The sequence below is a fragment of the Primulina tabacum genome, chromosome 3 (genome assembly GCF_025594145.1).
Source record: "Primulina tabacum isolate GXHZ01 chromosome 3, ASM2559414v2, whole genome shotgun sequence".
Taxonomy (NCBI): Eukaryota; Viridiplantae; Streptophyta; class Magnoliopsida; order Lamiales; family Gesneriaceae; genus Primulina; species Primulina tabacum.
Window position 1 is genome coordinate 46,292,933 of NC_134552.1, and position 9,455 is coordinate 46,302,387.

Genomic DNA, 9,455 nt, shown 5'->3' on the forward strand with positions numbered 1-9,455 from the left:
AAATGGACATATCCTAGTCTAGAATCAAGCTAAATTTCGGCCACCACCTCCTAGAAGCATCCACCAACTCATTTGATATCAATTCAAAATTCAAATTCAAAAGGGGAGTGGACTTTGTCTTGATATGATCCTATTTTTGTGCACCCTTCTCCTCACCTTCATAACCATCACTCCCCCCTCCACCTCCACCGAAAATAAGACCCCTTTTCAGTAGAAAAAACGTGGATAGCAGCTAGGGAGAAAGGGAGAAAAATCGAGAGCCAAGAAAGGTAGAGAAGCAAGCCACTCCGTCTCCTCCGCGCCGTCTCGTCTCTTCTTTTCGTTTTCTTTCGAAACGAAACCAGGCATGTCTAGATTTCTTTCAAACCTCAATCAAGTCATATTATCATTTATTTTTCAGTACATGATCATGTTTTAGCAAGCAAAAACCGAGATACATGTCAAAATATTTTGGGAACACACATGCAGAATTTCGGCTCTTCATGGCAAGCTTCACGTTTTTCTGAGTTTTGTGGTTTCAGGTGATTGGTTCGATTCCAGGCTCCCAAGGCGGCTTGTATACATGCAGTAGGATGCATTAGGACCATGTTGGTCCATTCAAACCAGCCCCATGCTTGCTGGAAATTCAGAATGACAGCAAGTTCCCCATAAGTGCAGAAATGTGATTCGAAATTCAGTTTGGATGTCAAGGAGGAAGGATCTGATCTTGGCTGCCCCAAGGGCCTTTAGCCATGGTTGGATCACTTCCCTAGCATGTCTAAGACGTGACTAAGTCACCCTTTTGGTGGCTTGGTCCATGGCTCATCGGTTTTTAAATAATCAACAAGAACAGCCCCTTTCCCCATTCGGCCCTTCCATTTTTCAGCATATGGTTCGTTTCTTTTGTGGCTTGGTGTGGATCTTGGTTGGCCTATGGCCCTTAGCCATGGTTCATATCATACTCCTAGATGTCTAGATCGTGCCATGGTCAATCAAATGGCCACTGGAACGATGCAAGACATCGATCATAGCATAAACACTACACACGCATGCACGTTGCTCTCGGTTGGACCCTTCGGTTAAGATTTGGTGTGATGCGGATTGTGGCTGGCCTAGGGCCCTTAGCCATGGTTCAAATCATTCCTTGGGAGGTTGGTAAGAGTCTCTGGTCGGTGGTTCACGCCCCTAATGGCCGATAGTCTCGAAACCAATGCAAGTCTTGTAGTGCGCAGCTGCTGTATTTTTTTGACAGCAAGTATGCTGCTGTTCAGAAGCGTCGTTCGAGTTCTTGGTTGGCTTTTAGCCCATGGCCTTGGACTGGACAGTGCCTCATTGAGTTGGGAAGGTCATGTTTTTGACCGTTCGTCATTTGGATCATTTTTGAGGTCGTACGAGAATTTACGGTGCAATGTGCCAAATTGACTCTCGAAAGAGCGTTTCGTGTTTTGGCCTCCATTCCACCTAGATTTCGACCCTACCATTTTAGGAACATTATTTTATGATTTTTCAGCGTATTTTAATCATGACTATACGTCGGTTCAGTGTCGGTTCAGGTTGGCTCGGAGTCATGATTAAATGCGAAGTCATTAGGCGTCATAGTCGCATCTTTTGAACGTAAATTGCATAGTTGGTCATGTTTAAGCTATTGCATATTTTTCATGGCACAGTTAGGTTGCAGCGAGCCTGGGAACGATCCAATCCAATCCAGTTGGTAAAATTACAGGAATTTTCATTACGCCAGTTAATTATTTTACGTGCATTAAACAGAAAATGATTATTTTTGAGATTTATGCGATATGGCTTGTGGTTCATTCACTATGTGGGAGTGTTATTTTATACGGTCGCCAGTGACCGATCAGTTCAGTATGGTACCACCCGGTCGCCAGTGACCGGCCAGCTCAGTTCAGTTTCAGCCTCCCCGGTAGCCAGTTACCGATCAGTTCAGCTTAGTGCAGTGGCCACAGGCGTAAAACATAATCTCAACAGAAAATTTTACCAGATATTTCAGTACAGGCTCCAAGGAGCAAATATTTTTACAGTGATTTCCAGTTCAGTTATGCACGTATTATAATTGCTCAGTACAGATTATTTTCAGTATGCCTCATGACAGGATATGTTAACTCATGCATATTTTAAATTCAGATTTTTACTCGTTACCTGCGATTTATGCATGCTGAGTCTTTAGGCTCACTAGACTTGATTGTTGTAGGTACTGATGAGGCCAGGGCCGAGGGTGGGGACCAGTGAGCCAGCTTGGGTCGGCAGTAGTGGCACCCGAGGACCTCAGAGCAGCAGTTGTTATTTTCTTCGCAAACAATTTTTATCAGTTGTTGGATATTTTTAAATCGTTGTTGTTGGCAAAACTTTGATTTTCTTCCGCTGCAATATTTTGAAATATTGAACTTGATTCACCAGTGATTTTATGAATGAGGCCATTTAAGTTCTTTTAAAAAGAAAATTTTTAATTTTTCGCAAATTTTCAAGCAAGTAGTTCGAGGGCCTTCACAGTTGGTATCAGAGCGGTGGTTCTGTATAGGGTTTCACTACTACTGACCGCGAGAAGCTCACGAAGCCACGCCTTTGGTCTGCAAGTTTTTCAGTTCAGCATTTTGTTCAGCATTTCAGTTATAGCATGAATTATTTTGTCAGCATGCTTCCAGATTTTGAGTATTTCAGTAATAAATTATGGAATTATGCATGTTAGTTACGTATGGGTTATGTTGGAACAGTATGCCCCCTAGACGCATTTTAGAGCGCAACACAGAGGTGGAGCCTCGCCGAGAGGACAGAGAGGAGCATAGACCGGAGGGAGACCTACCACCTCCTCCACCGCCCCCACCGGACATGAGTGCCCAGATGTTAGCTGGGATGGCACAGTTCTTCGCACAGTTTGCGGGGGGCAATGCCGCAGCCGTAGCCGCAGCCGCAGCCAGGCCGACAGGGCCCGAGGCAGTGTATGAGCGATTCATGAAGATGCGCCCGAAGGAATTCTCTGGGACATCTGACCCCATGGTTGCCGAGGGATGGATCAAATCCCTCGAGGTTATCTTCGATTTTATGGAGCTGGGGGACGCAGACCGAGTCCGATGTGCCACCTACTTGTTCACTGGAGACGCCCGCTTGTGGTGGGAAGGAGCTTCGGTAGCCCTGACATTGGCTACACTTTCTTGGACCCGCTTTACGGAGGTTTTCTACTCCAAGTATTTTGCTGAGGAGGTTCGCACCAGGCTGACCACCGAGTTCATGAGCCTGAGACAGGGGGATATGTCGGTTACGGAGTTTATCCGTAAGTTCGAGAGGGGCTGTCACTTTGTGCCCCTGATAGCGAATGATGCCAAAGCCAAGCTGATGCACTTCCTGGTGGGTTTACGGCCGATCTTGCGCCGGGATGTTAGGGTATCTGACCCTGCTACTTATGAGGTTGCCGTCTCCAAGGCCTTAGCCGCAGAGCAGGATCTGCGGGATATCGAGAGGGATCGCCAGGGCAAGCGCCCAGTCCAGGCACCGCACCGCCCTCCTCCTCTTCAGCATCAGCAGCAGAATAAGAGGCCTTTTTATGGACCGCCCAGGAACAGAGGCCAGCAGCAGCAGCAGCAGCAGCGGGGACGCCCAGCCCCGAGGACTCAGGAGCACCCAGTCTGTCCCAGGTGCTCACGTCGCCATCCTGGAGCATGTATGGCTGGCTCAGGAAAGTGTTTTAAGTGTGGCAGTCCAGACCACATGTTGCTGCAGTGCCCTCAGAGGAATCTGCCTACCCAAGGCAGAGTTTTTGCTCTCCATGCCGCGGAAGCCAACCCGGAGACTATGTTGTTGACAGGTACCTTTAAACTTTAAGTTATTATTTGAATTTCCGCGTTTTGGGAATCGGGATTTAGATTTTGAACTTAGAACTGTTATAGGATTGCATGCTCTACTCAGATTTATTTCGGGGAAATTAAGCTAGAGGAACCTAGACCTTTGCGTGTCTATAAGTTTAGATCTTGTAGTGGGATTCAACTTAGAGCTCCGCTCTTTCAGGGAGAATTTTTATATCTGGTTCCGCTACCAAGGCCTTGATAGATTCAGGGGCCACTCACTCATTTATTTCGGAGGTCTTTGCAAACTTTCTCAAGATCCAGACCATTGGGCTAGATACAGCCTTTTCAGTAGTGTTGCCGTCAGGCGAGGAGATGGCAGCCACCAATGTTATCCGAGATATAGACCTTGAGCTGCACGGTAATCTTGTTTATGCGGATCTGATTGTGCTACCGATGCCGGAATTTGACATCATCCTAGGGATGGACTGGCTATTGAGGAACAGAGTGTTGATAGACTTCCAGCGGAGATCCGTTCTTGTCCGACCGCCTGGAATGGAGCAGTTCTTATTTGAGCCGGACAGGTACTTTCCTTTACCGCGCATTATTCCTTATGTTCAGGCTAGGAAGCTCATGCATAGAGGGTGTCGGGCATTTCTAGCAACCCTTTTATCTGTCCCCGAGGAACCCAGCCAGTCAGCCTCAGATGTTCCGATTGTTAGAGATTTCTTAGACGTTTTTCCCGAAGACGTCTCTGGTATGCCACCAGAGAGAGAGGTGGAGTTTTCCGTTGAGCTTATGCCAGGTACGGCTCCGATATCCAAAGCACCGTACCGTCTAGCACCGACAGAGATGGCAGAGCTTAAGAAGCAGATCCAGGAACTTCTCGACAAGGAGTTCATTCGCCCGAGCTTTTCTCCATGGGGCGCGCCAGTCTTATTCGTGAAAAAGAAGGATGGCTCGATGAGGCTTTGCATTGACTACCGGGAGTTGAACAGGGTTACAGTGAAGAATAAATACCCACTGCCGAGGATTGAGGATCTGTTTGACCAGTTGCAGGGAGCTTCGATTTTCTCCAAGATAGATCTGCGTTCCGGTTATCACCAGTTGAGGGTGAGAGATGCTGATGTCTCGAAGACAGCTTTCAGGACTCGTTATGGCCACTACGAGTTCCTAGTGATGCCGTTCGGTCTGACGAATGCGCCAGCGATCTTCATGGATCTAATGAATCGCGTATTTCAGCCGTACCTCGACCAGTTTGTGATAGTGTTCATAGATGACATTCTCGTCTACTCCAAGAGTCGGGAGGAGCACAGCAGGCATCTGACCACAGTGTTGCAGACATTGCAGAAACATAAACTATTCGCAAAGTTCAGTAAGTGCGAATTCTGGTTAGAGAAGGTGGCGTTCTTGGGCCACATTGTTTCTAGCAGTGGTATTGAGGTAGACCCCGCAAAAGTTGTAGCAGTCAGAGATTGGGTTGTGCCTCAGAATGCATCAGAGATCCGCAGTTTTCTTGGGCTAGCAGGATATTACAGGAAATTCATTCAGGGATTCTCATCCATTGCCGTTCCACTCACAGCACTGACCAAGAAAAATGTGAAGTTTGTGTGGAGCGAGGAGTGTCAGAAGAGCTTCGATACTTTGAAGCAAGCTCTTATCTCAGCACCCGTTTTGGCTGTACCGTCAGGATCTGGTGAGTTTGTCCTTTATACCGATGCTTCAAAGCTTGGTTTAGGTGCAGTTTTGATGCAGCATGGGAGAGTGATAGCGTATGCTTCTCGACAGCTGAAAATCCATGAGAAGAATTACCCTACCCATGATCTGGAGTTAGCGGCCGTAGTTTTTGCTTTGAAGATTTGGAGGCACTATCTGTATGGAGAGAAGTGTCAGATCTTTACCGACCATAAGAGCCTCAAGTATTTCTTTACGCAGAAGGAGCTGAACATGCGTCAGAGACGTTGGTTGGAGCTTGTGAAAGACTACGATTGTGACATTAGCTACCACCCGGGTAAAGCTAATGTAGTTGCGGATGCTTTGAGCAGGAAAGTCGCAGTGATGGCTCATTTGACGATGCAGAAACCTCTTCAGATTGAGATGCAGAGGTTTGATCTTGAGACTTACCCTCGAGGTAGAGTTCCTCGTTTATCTACCTTGACTATCCAGTCCTCTCTTATTGACCGTATTCGCAGCGGTCAGGCAGCAGATGAGCAGTTGGCACAGTGGAAGAAGAGAGATGAAGCTAAGGGCAGTGTTTTGTATTCAGTCAGCGACGGTATTGTGAGATACCGAGATAGGATATGGGTTCCTAGCAGTGATTCCATCCGAGCAGACATCTTATCAGAGGCCCATACGTCCCCGTACTCTATTCACCCTGGGAGTACGAAGATGTACAAAGATCTGCAGCTATTGTATTGGTGGCCAGGAATGAAGAAGGACATCAGGCGTTTTGTATCCGAGTGCCTGACTTGCCAGTTAGTGAAGGCCGAGCATCAGAGACCAGCAGGTTTGCTCAAGCCTCTTCCTATTCCCGAGTGGAAGTGGGAGAACATTACCATGGACTTTGTGACCGGATTGCCGAGGTCAGCCAGAGGATCGAATGCTATCTGGGTGATTGTAGATCGTCTTACCAAATCAGCGCACTTCTTGCCTATTAAGACGACTTTCACCATGGTTCAGTATGCAGAGCTGTATATCCGAGAGATAGTCCGACTCCACGGTATTCCAGTTTCTATCGTATCCGACAGAGATCCCAGATTCACTTCCTCGTTTTGGAAGAGTTTGCATTCGACTTTGGGTACGAAGTTGCTGTTTAGCACAGCTTTCCATCCGCAGACAGATGGACAGTCGGAGAGAGTTATTCAGATCTTAGAGGATCTTCTCCGTGCTTGCGTCATTGATTTCTCTGGGAGTTGGGAGTCGAACTTACCATTGGTAGAGTTCACCTATAACAACAGTTTCCAGTCGTCCATAGGTATGGCTCCGTATGAAGCGCTGTATGGTCGCAAGTGTAGATCTCCTGTTCATTGGGATGAAGTAGGAGAGAGAGCAGAGTTGGGTCCAGAGATTGTTCAGCAGGCAGCAGATGTAGTAGTCAAGATCCGTGATAGGATGAGGACTGCTCAGAGCCGACAGAAGAGTTATGCCGATCAGCGGAGGAGAGAATTAGAGTTTGCAGTGGGCGATCATGTCTTCGTGAAAGTGGCACCTATGAAGGGTGTCATGAGATTTGGCAAGAAAGGGAAGCTCAGTCCGAGATTCATTGGACCGTTTGAGATCCTCGACAGAGTTGGGACGCTAGCGTATCGTGTGGCTCTTCCGCCAAATCTGGCCGGAGTACACAATGTCTTTCACGTCTCCATGCTGAGGAAGTATATGGCAAATCCTTTGCATGTGCTGAATTTCGAGCCGTTGCAGCTTACTCCGAACTTATCTTATGAGGAGTGACCCGTGCAGATCCTAGACAGACAGGAGAAGAAACTTCGGAACAAGTTGGTTAAGCGAGTCAAAGTCAAATGGCTCAACCATTCAGAGGAGGAAGCTACGTGGGAGTCTGAGCCGGAGATGAGAAGTCGATACCCTGAGTTATTCGGTGAGTTCTAATTTCGAGGACGAAATTTATTTAAGGGGGGAAGGATTGTAGAACCCGTAAATCAGTAGACGTATAAGCCATGCATAATTCTAGATTTTTAACTTTAATTGACTTCATTGCATGATTATTTTAAATGCATTTATTTGAAGTTAATTATTCATTATTTCAGTTCAGTAGTTTGATTTTTTTTAGCATTTCAGTATTTTCAGTGAGGCCGGACCGGAGTTGGAGTTTTGAGATAGAATTTAAGATTTGAGAAATATTTCCAGAAGTTAATTTAGCTAGTAACTAAGTTCATTTAAGTTAGAAAGGAAGGTTTGAAGATTTAATTTAATTATTTGAGGTGATTAAGAAATGAACTCATTTAAGTTATTAAATTAAGGGGTTAGCTCACTAAATTATTTAAAGGATTAGTAAGGCTTTCAAGGATTATTAGTTGACTAGATAATCAACATTTCCCTTTATTTTATCATGCATTTTTCGGCCAACCTTAGTGCTAGAAGATTCATTTTCCAACTCACCAACTTTGACCAATTCTTTGCATGTAATTAGTAGGATAATTCTAGGATTTTTGGGAGCACAATTTAATTAAATAAATGGACATATCCTAGTCTAGAATCAAGCTAAATTTCGGCCACCACCTCCTAGAAGCATCCACCAACTCATTTGATATCAATTCAAAATTCAAATTCAAAAGGGGAGTGGACTTGGTCTTGATATGATCCTATTTTTGTGCACCCTTCTCCTCACCTTCATAACCATCACTCCCCCCTCCACCTCCACCAAAAATAAGACCCCTTTTCAGTAGAAAAAACGTGGATAGCAGCTAGGGAGAAAGGGAGAAAAATCGAGAGCCAAGAAAGGTAGAGAAGCAAGCCACTCCGTCTCCTCCGCGCCGTCTCGTCTCTTCTTTTCGTTTTCTTTCGAAACGAAACCAGGCATGTCTAGATTTCTTTCAAACCTCAATCAAGTCATATTATCATTTATTTTTCAATACATGATCATGTTTTAGCAAGCAAAAACCGAGATACATGTCAAAATATTTTGGGAACACACATGCAGAATTTCGGCTCTTCATGGCAAGCTTCACGTTTTTCTGAGTTTTGTGGTTTCAGGTGATTGGTTCGATTCCAGGCTCCCAAGGCGGCTTGTATACATGTATTAGGATGCATTAGGACCATGTTGGTCCATTCAAACCAGCCCCATGCTTGCTGGAAATTCAGAATGACAGCAAGTTCCCCATAAGTGCAGAAATGTGATTCGAAATTCAGTTTGGATGTCAAGGAGGAAGGATCTGATCTTGGCTGCCCCAAGGGCCTTTAGCCATGGTTGGATCACTTCCCTAGCATGTCTAAGACGTGACTAAGTCACCCTTTTGGTGGCTTGGTCCATGGCTCATCGGTTTTTAAATAATCAACAAGAACAGCCCCTTTCCCCATTCGGCCCTTCCATTTTTCAGCATATGGTTCGTTTCTTTTGTGGCTTGGTGTGGATCTTGGTTGGCCTATGGCCCTTAGCCACGGTTCATATCATACTCCTAGATGTCTAGATCGTGCCATGGTCAATCAAATGGCCACTGGAACGACGCAAGACATCGATCATAGCATAAACACTACACACGCATGCACGTTGCTCTCGGTTGGACCCTTCGGTTAAGATTTGGTGTGATGCGGATTGTGGCTGGCCTAGGGCCCTTAGCCATGGTTCAAATCATTCCTTGGGAGGTTGGTAAGAGTCTCTGGTCGGTGGTTCACGCCCCTAATGGCCGATAGTCTCGAAACCAATGCAAGTCTTGTAGTGCGCAGCTGCTGTATTTTTTTGACAGCAAGTATGCTGCTGTTCAGAAGCGTCGTTCGAGTTCTTGGTTGGCTTTTAGCCCATGGCCTTGGACTGGACAGTGCCTCATTGAGTTGGGAAGGTCATGTTTTTGACCGTTCGTCATTTGGATCATTTTTGAGGTCGTACGAGAATTTACAGTGCAATGTGCCAAATTGACTCTCGAAAGAGCGTTTCGTGTTTTGGCCTCCATTCCACCTAGATTTCGACCCTACCATTTTAGGAACATTATTTTATGATTTTTCAGCGTATTT